Source organism: Anabrus simplex, chromosome 6 (assembly GCF_040414725.1).
Source record: "Anabrus simplex isolate iqAnaSimp1 chromosome 6, ASM4041472v1, whole genome shotgun sequence".
Taxonomy (NCBI): domain Eukaryota; kingdom Metazoa; phylum Arthropoda; class Insecta; order Orthoptera; family Tettigoniidae; genus Anabrus; species Anabrus simplex.
In genome coordinates this window covers 179,039,386-179,051,900 of record NC_090270.1, presented here as the reverse complement: position 1 = coordinate 179,051,900, position 12,515 = coordinate 179,039,386, and the positions used below count along the sequence as shown (strand labels likewise).

The 12,515-nt window shown below is 42.9% G+C and overlaps 1 long non-coding RNA gene across 1 annotated transcript in view; it reads left to right on the top strand.

The window, feature by feature from the left end:
- LOC137501214 (uncharacterized) overlaps nt 1–10,303 on the top strand; it is a 933,261-nt gene extending 922,958 nt beyond the window's left edge. The window contains exon 4 of the long non-coding RNA XR_011018424.1: nt 10,164–10,303. This is a non-coding gene — a long non-coding RNA (uncharacterized lncRNA). The remainder of the gene's footprint in view (nt 1–10,163) is intronic.
- The last annotated feature ends 2,212 nt before the right edge of the window (nt 10,304–12,515 follow it).

The following is a 12,515-nucleotide window of genomic DNA, read 5'->3' as shown; positions in this document are numbered from 1 at the left end:
TTGCATTTTAATAAATATGTGTTCGAATTTCATCATTGACTTTATTTCAAATGAAAATTAGTTACTGACTCGTTGTTTCGTGTCTCTAACCAGGTACCCCCCTCCCCCCTTGCTGAAGTAGCAGGATAGAAGGTTAAACATTTCCATGTATGCATTACCAAAGAGACCATTTGTTCAGGGAACTGCTCTCTGGCAGTTGTCGAGTGAACAGTAGATAGGTTTGGCCCTTCTCCTACCGCTTGCCCATGAATACTTCATGGGGCAAACATTGGGGGCAAAGTGTATGCACGTTCAACACAGCGCGCTCCAGCCAGTTTGAGCGAGGTGCTGGACTGATATTTTACCACCGAACGAACATAGCAATCTGTATTTCCTTGTTCACCCTCTTCCATAGTGGACCGTAACACACGGACCATCATGATAAGATTAGAAAGCCAATACTTCTTACCCGGTAGAATTATTCTGGGCCACAGCGACAGAGGGCAGAAGTGTTTGTAGAAAACCTGTCTTAACATTAAAAGGTGCTACGGTGGTTCAGAGGTGATTTCGCCTAGTAACAACCGTTTCTGTTCCCGACTGTATCAGGAATTTGGAACTGGTTCGAAAAGCTGAAACAATTCATATTCTTTTTCTTATGCTTCCTCTTTTCCTACACCCTGGTGAAATCGCAGGTGAGATGTCACACACGTAGACCTGGCCCCGTTTTTCGGCCGGAAGCTCTTTACCGACGCCTACCTTGTGTGAAGGGATACAGTGCTTAAATTCTACAATTTTAGGTGCTAGAATGCATACCCACACATTTTGACCCCTTTTCAATCATACGCCACCCCCGCACCCCACCCCTCATAAAAGTCACAAGCTTCAATATTTGCAAACTGTATGAAGACGTACGGCATGCTCCAGTAACCTTTTATTGAGCAATCCCCTTAAAAAGACAGTGCAAAAAGAAATTCCCTGGGAGGTGCCTGAACATCGTTCCGGTGTGTTGCGGCCGAAGGGATATGTTCTACTAGTACATGTCTCTGTGTTAGTACGCAGTGTGGTGTATCAAATCAAATCAATCACTGCCGATCTGCATTTAGGGCAGTCGCCCAGGTGGCAGATTTCCTATCTGCTGTTTACCTATTCTTTTCTTAAATAATTGCAAATAATTTGGAAATTTATTGAACAGCTCGCTTCGTAAATTATTCCAATCGCTAACTTCCCTTCCTATAAACGAATATTTGCCCCAATTTGTCTTCTTGAATTCCAACTTTAGCTTCATATTGTGATCTTTACTACTTTTAAAAGCACCACTCAAACTTATTCGTCTACTAATATCATTCCACGCATATCTCCACTGACAGCCAGGAACATACCACTTAGTCAAGCAGCTCGTCTCCTTTCTCCCAAGTCTTCCCAATCCAAACTTTGCAACCTTTTCGTTACGCTACTCTTTCGCTGGAAATCACCTAAAACAAATCGAGCTGCTTTTCTTTGGATTTTTCCAGTTCTCGAATGGAGATTTTTTTACAACTTATTTTACGTCGTACCGACACAGACAGGTCTTATGTCAACGATGGGATAGGAAAGGGCTAGGAGTGGGACGGAAGCAGCCGTGACGTTAATTAAGGTACAGCCCCAGCATTTGCCTGTTGTGAAAATGGGAAACCGCTGTAAACAATCCTCACGGCTGCCGACAGTGGGGTTAGAACCCACTCTCTCACGGATGCAAGCTCACAGCTCCGAGCCCTTTACCGCACGGCCTTCTCGTCCGGTCTCGGATGAAGTGAGGATCCCGTGCACTGAAACTATACTCTAGTTGCAGTCTTACCAGAGACTTATGTGCTCTCTCCTTTACATCCTTACTATAACCCCTAAATACCCACATAGCCATGTGCAGAGATCTGTAGAAGCAAGCAAATAGGCAAAGCTCTTCGCAATCTCGGTACTAAGTGGGATAGTATGGTTAGCACTATGCCCAGCCACCTTTGTCACTAGGAATTAAACTGGCACTCAGTTTTGGTATAAAATGAGTGAACCTTAGGGCATTCTAGTTCTCCAGAAGTGGAAGTCTCTTTTCAAAGTTTTTCGGCTTCCTAATGGGAGTTTGTAATAATAATGTTATTTGCTTCATGTCCCACTAACTACTTTTACGGTCTTCGGAGACGCCTAGGTGCCGGAATTTAGCCCCGCAGGAGTTCTTTTACGTGCCAGTAAATCTACCGACACGAGGCTGTCGTATTTAAGCACCTTCAAAGACCACAATGGGAATTTGAACCCACGTCTTCCCGAGTGAATCAAGTACTCTTTTTATCATCTCAGGTAAGTATCTCCTGTGTTCATGAAGAGGTGATTGTTAAAAGAAAGCTAATATTTGTGGAAGCTATATGATGGTCCTTGGAAAGGTGCTTCCACCGCTCGTAACTTAGACAGTAAGTGGGATAGAGTGATAAGCTGAATGCTCGACAGCCTTTGCCCCTAGGAATTAACCTGATACTTTTTGATGTACTGAGTGAACCTCAAGACCATGTGCCATATGTGGAATTCTTACAGGTATGCACGTCTATAGGTGATTAGAGGATACTCCCCAGAAATTCTGAAACAAGGAACGCTGCGTGGCGACCGATGTGCCCTAGCTGAGCCGATCATAGCTTCTTCTCACTTGTACTAGGCTCCCCACTCTCATTTCTCCCATCTTACCCCTCTTCTTCAACTTCGTTCTCTTTCAGTCCTTGTGCTGTTAGTCTTATAAAGCCCGGACAGCCTTAATTTTGATTAGGACTGGATCCAACGATATATATTTCTTTTACAATCTGCTTTTACGTCGCACCGATACAGATAGGTCTTATGACGACGATGGCAGAGGAAAGGGCTAGGAATGAGCAAGAAGCGACCGTGGCTTTAAGTAAGGTATAACCGCAGCATTTGTCTGGTGTGAAAATGGGAAACCACGGGAAACCATATTCAGGGCTGCCGACGGTGGGGTTCGAACCCACTGTCTCCCGAATGCAAGCAGATAGATACGTGACCCAAACCGCACAGCCACTTTCTCGGTGTTACAAGGATTGAAACAAGCTCCATTCTATCTCACTTAACAGATTTGGAAAGTGGTCTCCAATGGAACTTCCCTTTCGTTTGCTGATGACTTCTTTCTTCGAGAGACTAGATATTTCTCTGCATGATTCTCCTCATATTTCTCCTATAATTAGAATTCCGAAATGGTTATTATTTAGTATTTCCTGTTCAAAGATAAAACTGTCACGGTCACATAATCGGGACTGTAAGAGCCCCAAGTGAATAGTGAATAGAGTGGTTAGATTTACTCCTAGTCGTCCTTGCTCTAGGAACTGACCTACTTTTAATTTCTGTTCAAGATTTAGTTAAATCCCAGGGTCATGTGTTCATCAAGAAGGAGTAATCTCGCTTCTGCACTTCCCGACTATCAGACGGTGTATCCTCCAGATCGTCTCCGTATGGCCATTTAATTACAAATATACGTAACTAGTACAGACACAAAACACTCACATGTTATAAGAAAACCTTGTACTACTCCCACATAACTGTTCAAATAAACGCCTCTAGTCCCTTCCATGAAACAACGAGAACTCGTGAACTATGAACATTCAATTCCCGGGAACAACGACTCACAGTAATATCAGTCAGCGGCACAAATTTCTTGTGAGATATGGCTGGTCAAGACTGTGGAGGTGACTAAATCAACTTCAAACTCGAAACTAGATCTCCTGAAGTTCACAACTGTGTCACCCAGTCCGTCCTTAGTCAATACAGGTGTTATTCTACAACTACCCCCAAAACTATAAAATTATGGACACATTAAAAGTGCATACAAATTTTAAGGCAAATAGGTCCTTTCCGTCATTATTGGGTCGTGAATTGGTATTCTGTCGAACACTATGGGATACAACAATCATTACTTTTCCGAATTACCACTTCTTCTTCTTCTTCTTTCTTTCCTCCTCTTCTTTTTCTGCCGCTTTTCCACACCCTGGTGGGGTCGTGGGTGCGAAATGTGTCACTTATGTGTACTTGGTCGTATTTCACGGCTGGATACCCTTCCTGCTGGAAACCTTATGCGAAGGGGTGTATTCACTAATGTGTGTTTCTGTCGGGGTAGAAATGGAATGAAATGAAATGTCGTATGGCTTTTAGTGCCGGGATATCCCAGGACGGGTTCGGCTCGCCAGGTGCAGGTTTTTCTATTTGACTCCTGTAGGCGACCTGCTTGTCGTGATGAGGATGAAATGATGATGAAGACAACATGTAAACCCAGCCCCCGTGCCACTGGAACTAACCAATTAAGGTTAAAGGCCGTGGCCTTAATTCCGGTACACCCCAAGCATTTGCCTGGTGTGAAAATGGGAAACCACAGAAAACCATCGTCAGGGCTGCCGACAGTGGGGCTCGAACCCACTATCTCCCGGATGCAAGCTCACAGCTGCGCGCCCCTAACCTCACGGCCAACTTGCCCGGTCAAGAAGAATAATTGGGCCTATTTTTTCCAGACGAGAGAAAATGCAGAGAGTTACCAAGATGACAATTTGACGCAGTTCTTCCATCAGTTAACTGAAGAAGTAAAATCGCATGGAAGGTTTCAGCAAGATTCAACCCCTGCTCATATAGCAGAAGATTCCCTTCTTACAATCTCGGAAGTGTTTGCTGACACAGTGATCAGTGATGGTCTATTTTCCCCTCGCTCTTCAGATCAACGAATGTGTTTTTTTTTTTTTTACTAGTGGGGTAAACTGAACGCAAAAGTGTATCGAACGAATCCTTACATATTGGAAGAACTGAATGAAAACATTACCAATGAAATCAGAAACATTATTGTGTCAGTACTCACTCAGCCAGAATGTGGTTACAAGATTCAATGCCTGTATAACCCAGAAAGGATGACAGTTCCAGCTACTTTTGTAAGGTAAGATTTAATGTCAGATTGTATACTTAGTACAGACATTAAGTTCTGAGACTGAGCACATGATGGCGCTGTGGTGCACTGTAGCGCATAGGTGGCGCCGTGGTATGGTACCATGTCAGTTATTCTCTTGTCCCTGCAAGAAACAGTTGAGTGCATGCACTGGAAGCAGGAATACGGTCGTTGTTGTGACGGTGATTTAAATGCGCCTGTCGGACCTTGACATGTCACAGTTTGAACAACGGGCAAGCATCAAGTTATATCAGAAATCAGGAAAAAACCGCTGCCGAAACTTTTGAGATGATGCAGCAGGTTGGCGATGAGGACGCATTGAGTAGCAGTGTTGTGTTTAGGTGGCACCGACGTTTTGTGCAAGGACGGGACAGTCTAGAAGATGATGGGCGTACTGGTCGGCCACAAGCAGTTCGAACGGAACGCAAGATCCAAGAAGTTGTAACGTTGGTGCATGCTAACCGCTCCCAATCGGTAGACCATCTCGCAGCAGCAAGAGGGGTCAGCCATGGTATTTGCTACAACATTCTGATGGATGACTTCAACATGTCTCATGTTACCAGCACAGTATGCCACGAATCCTGTCACAAGACCAATATGACGATTTGTGGTGACCTCATCAGTAGTGCTGACGATGATCCGACGTTTCTCAACCGGATAATAACTGGAGACGAACCATAGTGTTTTCTTTCAGCGATGCTTTCAGCAGCTATACCAACGTTGGCAAACGTGCATAACGGCCAACGGCGACTACTTTGAGGGTGGATGTGGTTCTGTTTAAGTCGTTAACGGCCAACGGCAACTATTTTGAGGGAGGATGTGGTTCTGTGTAGGGCACGCCGTGTAATGCGGCACCGTGTGCAACACACAGAGTCGTGCGGGTGCTTGTCCTGCAGGTGTCAAGTCTCAGAACTTAATGACTGTACTACGTAGATGCATAAAGCACGGCGGCCGCGCGCGACATAAGTTCGGCCGAGGCAGATGCCGTAGCGCAGAGTGCAAACACCGTGCGTCCGGTCTGGGTTTATAAGAGAGACCCTGTTTAAGTAAATCTCAGCTAACTCATGGTGCAAGTGTAGCATCTTGGACTCTGGTCCAGAGCAGAGTAGATTAGACGGTATAGCGATGGCTCCTTAGCCCAAGCAGGCAGGCTGAAATACGCTAGCCTATGGAGTCAAATTACCGCTCCTAAGCATCTCCGAAAACTGGGACGCTTAGTGGAGCATTTCGTTTCCTTTCTCCCAAGTCTTCGCAGTAAAAACGTCGCAACATTTTCGTAACGTTAGTCTTTTGTCGGAAATCACCTAGAACAAATAGTGCTGCTTCTCTTCGGATTTTTCTAGTTCTCTAATCAAGTAATCCTGGTGAGGGTTTTCATACACTGGAACCATACTCCAATTGTGGTTTTAGAATAATAGAATCTATAGTACATCATTGAATGCACTAAAGGGGGACAACTGTGCCATAGAAGCTTAGCACTGGAACACTTTTGATACGTACGTATGTGGTTCCTGGATAGTAGCCACAGTCTCTTCAATTTATTATCACTCAAAGATATATATATTTGAATAATTAAGATTTTTTATGAATCGATATTTTTTAGAATCTGGAAACACTGACTACCGATTATAATGTGAGAACTTGTACTTCATACAAAATTTATATTTCTATCAGTAGATTTTCAATGTCTACCTATCTCTAATCAGGGGCTCCCTGGCCAAGGCGGTAAAGGTGTACTCGGTTCGCCCGGAAGGATGTGGGCTCGAATCCCCGTCAGGAAGTCGTAAAATTTAAGAAACGAGATTTCCACTTCCGGAGGTGGATATGGCCCTGAGGTTCACTCAGCCTACACCAAAAACGAGTACCAGGTTAATTCCTGGGGGCAAAGGCGGCCGGGCGTAGAGCTAACCACTCTACCCCATCACGTGCCGAGGTTAACAATGGTGGAAGCCTTTACCTTCCACTCCTCCAAGGGCCTTCATGGCCTGTACGGAGGTGAATTTACTTTACTTTTACTTTACCTATCTCTAATCAGATGTACAGTGATTAAGACCAGTTTCCGTTCGAATATACGATTTTACCTCTGTTTGTGAACGTACCACATCAAAGTTACTCAAATTACTGGCATGCAAGATAGTATTCGACTACATGACGTACTAGTAATAATACTAGGCAACAAATTATTACAAAATTCGCTTTTTTTCATGTTTTTCCACAAGTGTTAATTTTTCAAAAACCCTTTCATACAACAAAACGTGTAGTATGATAGTTCGAAAACGTTTGGTTCGACACATTTCTCTTAGAATATGTCTTCACTGACAAATCTGTGGAATCTCTCTTAACATTACATAGAAAGGTAACAATTTCTAATGATGTAGTAATATTACATGTTGCTTTCTTCTGAGGTATTCCATACTCTCCAGGAAAATGCTGGCCAGAGATACTTATCGAAATCGTGGCCTTAATAATTACAGTGCATGTACTCCTATAGCCTCCACAAAAAACAATAGTTATCATGTATACGAAAGTATACAAGGGTGATGGCCTTCAGTGTCCTAATTCCCTAAAACTAATCGACGGTAACATTACACTGGCTAAATTATTGTTACGTGACGTATGCTGAGTTTTATCTGCTAAAACTCGCTTCAGTTTGATAACATTTTTGTTGCAGTTGTACAAAAACATCCCTGTCAAGGACGAGTGCAGCAATAATCTAATACGGAATTTAGTAGGACTTCAACTGGTGAATTTCTTCAAATCATATACATGTTTCTGCTCCTTACTCAGCTTTGAACGTTACTGACCTCAACAGTTTGATTAGAGGTGGTATGATTATTATTGTTTCGAGAGGAAGTACAACTGGGCAACCATCCTCTATTAACACTAATCAGAAGATGAAAGGAATAGGTCCAACTCTTCAAAGAATGAAGGTATCGGCAAAGGAAAAACAAGGAGTACGAAGAGCCTGAAATTGAAAGACTCCCTAAGCCTTGAATGCTCTAATACCGTCGAGGTCGGAAAACTTCAAAAGTTAACTAAGGGACGTCGGATAGGATAGATGGAAGTGAGGAGCATGGCACAAGCAAGCGAAAGCAATACCATAACTCAGCTAACTGCCCCGTGGTAGCCAACCCACGCTCCCAAGTTAAGAGCCTTTGGGGCTCCTTTTAGTTGCCTTTTACGATATGCAGCGGGTACAGTGGGTGTTATTCTACCACTCTCACCTACAAGGGAACAATAGTTTTATTTAGTACTAGCTCTTATCCACGTCTTCGCTCGCGAGCATTTGTTAAGTTGATAAAAATTAATTTTTCCTCAATACTGCACTAAGGCATTATCTAAAAATCCCTAAAGTATAAAAACTAACCGAAAAATTGCATTTCATTTATGCCAGAACCTCTTTGTAAACCACGTTTGTGGTTTTGCCTTTTGGGGCTAAGATGACCAGGCTACTGGCAGACCTAAATCTGGAACGTGAGACATGGAACTCTACATGTGAGAAACAGTCCTCTTTTAAGTGGGAATAAAAAGGGTTTCTTTATTTCTAAAGGAGATTCTAATTATCGAAATTGACGTCTGTAACATCTTAGTTCATCTTAGTTTTTGAGATATAAGTATCCTCATAAAGAGAATTCAACTCCTCCTTCACTTATTTTCGATCTCCAGTCTAAGTTGATTTTCCGAAGACAAAAAGTACGGGTTTCTTTATTTTTAAAGGGGATTACAAACTCCAATTATCACGTCTGTAACATGTTAAGTTTATAATATATACTGTGGATATACTCATTTTAAAAAGTGCTCCACTTCTTGGCTGAGTGGTCAGCGTTGAGGCCTTCGGTTCACAGGGTTCCGGGTTCGATTTCGGGCTGGGTCGGGGATTTTAATCGCGTGCTATTAATTCACCTGGCTCGGGGACAGGTTGTTTGTGTTTGTCCCAACACTCTCCTTTTTAACTCAACACTCCACATTACCAACCACAGCAGGAACACGCAATAACAATTACATCCCTGCACACGGGGTTGGCGTCAGGAAGGGTATCCAGCCGTAAAACAGTGTCAAATTCGCATGTGCGACACAGTTCGTATCCGCGACCCCACAGGTGTGGGACAAGCGGTAGAGGAAGAAGATACTCATTTTAAAATTCACCCGCTTATTTTATTATTTGACCCCCTTAGGTGGATTTTCCAAAACATGTGTTCATTTATTTTTAGAAGAGATTCCAAGTACCAGTTTTAATGTCCGTAACATCTTCAGTTTCTTTTTTTTTGCCAGGGGCTTTACGTCGCACCGACACATATAGGTCTTATGGCGACGATGGGATAGGAAAGGCCTAGGAGTTGGAAGGAAGCGGCCGTGGCCTTAATTAAGGTACAGCCTCGGCATTTGCCTGGTGTGAAAATAGCAAAGCACGGAAAACCATTTTCAGGGCTGCCGATAGTGGGATTCGAACCTACTATCTCCCGGATGCAAGCTCACAGCCGCGCGCCTCTATGCGCACGGCCAACTCGCCCGGTTCTTCAGTTTCTGAGATATATGTATCCTCATATAATGAATTCAACTCCTTCCTCACTTCTCTTCACAGCCCCGCCCTCACCCCTTAAGTGGATTTTCTGAAAACAAAAAATTGTGTTCTTTTACTTTTACAGGTGATTCAAAATACCAGTTTTTATGTCTGTAACATGTTAGGTTTTTGTGATATATTGTACGTAATCTCGCTGTTGTAAGAATACTGGAGCTGACGTTGCCATGGTTACGGCAGTTCATTTCTTTATTTGATTCTTAGAGCAGGGATACTGTGGTGCCAATATCTCCGTAACGGTTGCTTTTAGGGCGTTAAAATATGGTTTTCGGGTACCAAGTTTGTTCCTTGCTTAAAAGGGATTAAATTGAGCTTCTTCTCATCCTTGTACGACAAATTCGATATTTTGCCTATATTAGCCTATTATTTTTATATCCCCCCCCCCGCCGCGCCCCCTCTTCGAATTGTTTTGAAAATAAAATACAGCCCATGTTACTCACTGGCAATGGAGCTTTCTGTAGGTGAAGTCATTTTTAAAATCGGTTCAGTAGTTTATGAGTTTATCCGTTACAAACAAATATACACATTTTTCCTCTTTATAATATTAGTATAGATTATTCTTTTACTGCCTTGTCATCATTTCGAAACTTATGATGTTTTAATTCGAATTATTGTTCATCTTTCAGTAATCTGAGATGGTAAATTTCTATATTACAGGCAGCACAACAGCAGCGGGCTCAACATCGAGCTGAACGCGCCCTGGAGCGAGAACAACGCGAGCTGGACCGCGAGATCCGCGAACAACAGGAGCACCAACAACAGCAGCAGCGGGAATGCCGCTCTGCGTCGCTCCAATCCATGTGAGTCGAATTACTTTCTTTTTACTCATCAATCGTACTCGATATTGGGGAAACAATGTTAATGAAACGCTGAGGTGAACTAAGAGACAGAAATATTATATTTCAACACCTTTATGGTAGCAATAACATATGAAAATAAATTGCTCAACCTTCTTTATTCTAGTGCAAACGCCTTTCTCGATTCAGAAAATATCTCTGCAGTACTCAAAGGCTGTTCCAATATCGAAATGTTTGCTCATGAATATTCATATATTGTACAGTACTTCTCCCGCACCCGTCTGGAACATTGTTGGAACGATCATTTAAGAAATCCGATATTTTCGATGGAACAAACAGACCTACTTTTCCGAATATTGAGTAGCGTTAGTAATTCTTACGGAGATCGATTTGTATAACATTCGTCTACATTAGTGTGTAGTAAGTACGATTTAAATTAATAATACATACATCGGAATATGAATCAGAGTAACACAAATTATGGAATATATTTTCAACAGTTACTTCCTACATTATGCTATATAACCCCCACCGCCCATCAGTTCCGTTCTGAAATGAACCTGTTATGGAAAACGAAATGTAACTGCCTCCGTGGCAATCATCAATGGCTGTTCGAAATCCTAGGAAATTTGACAAAATATCGTCCCCCAAACCCCTTCAGGCTTTCTTGGAACTGCCGATTGTAGTTGATCAGATATTTCCAGCAAACTCTATCTCCACCTCTGTCTGACTCCTTGGCTGAACGGTCAGCGTTTGGGCCTTCGGTTGAGAGGATCCCGTGTTCGATTCCCGGATGGATCGGCGATTTTATCGCATCTTCCGGTCTGGGTATTCCTGTTTACCCCGACACACTCCTCTTATATTCAGACAACACACCATAACACCGACCACCACAGACACACGCCAAATGGAATACATCCTTCCACATGGGCTTGGCGTCATTTATGGTTTTTTTATTTTTGTATTTTTTACCATTTGTTTTACGTCGCATCGACACAGATAGGTCTTATGGTGACGATGGAAAGGAAAGGCCTAGGAGTGGGAAGGAAGCGGCCGTGGCCTTAATTGTGGTACAGCCCCAGCATTTGCCTGGTGTGAAAATGGGAAACCACGGAAAACCATCTTCAGGACTGCTGACAGTGGGGTTCGAACCCACTATCTCCCGGATGCAAGCTTACAGCAGCGCACCCCTAAACGCACGGTTAACTCACTCACCCAGTAATGGCTTGGCGTGAGGAAGGGCATCCGTCCGTAAAATAGAGCCAAGTCGAATATGCTACATAGCTCGCACACGCGACGCTACCAGGGTGTGTTAAGCGGTAGAAGGAGAAGAAGAATAAGACTCTTTCCTTGCCTCTTGGTAACAAACCTGTAATCAAACATGATAGATTATCTATGCTATGGAAAAAATGCAAAAACGCAAACTTCTTGTATCTCTGTATTATCAAATGCAAACCATTTAGTAGGTCTATCATATTTCGTGCCCCAGGTACTGTAATTCTTTAAATGTTATTTGAGTTTAAAATGAAGTTATGGATCTTAAGGGATGAATATTATGTATTTTCGACTATTAGTAGTTTCCCGTATGTTATATAGAATTCGAAAAAATGTTTATCGACACTGCTTGTTCAGTAGCTGGCTGCAGTGCAGAAGTCTAGTAATATCTGTTTATGAACAAAAAGAAGCCACACTCTTATTCTTCTCTTTCCTGGCCGTTTTTATCCCATTTACTGGTATACCACTGGATGTGGATTTGACTCAGTCTTACGCCAACCCTATGTAGAGAGATGTATCCACTATTGAGTGTTTTTGTCGCGGTTGGTACTGTGATATGTTGTATGTAGGTGAAGAGAATTATATTAACATGAACACAAACATCCAATTCTCGAGCCAGGGAAATTAACTATATGCAGTTCAAATCCACGCTTCCTCTGGAATTAGAATCCGCTGTCCGCGGAAATGAAGTCCAGTATGGTGCCCACTCAGTCGGAGTCGGACCATGATGAATGTAAGAACAAGTTAGTGTGAGGACTAATCGAGTTCAAGCGCGCCCAGCTGGTCTTAGGAATGGTGCCAGAAGAAACGTATTACGGGCCGATGACCTCGATGTTAGGCCCCTTTAAACAACAAGCATCATCATCATCATCATCATCATCAAGCAAGCAAGAAACGTATTACTCCGTAACTGATACGTAAATACACTGTATTTTAA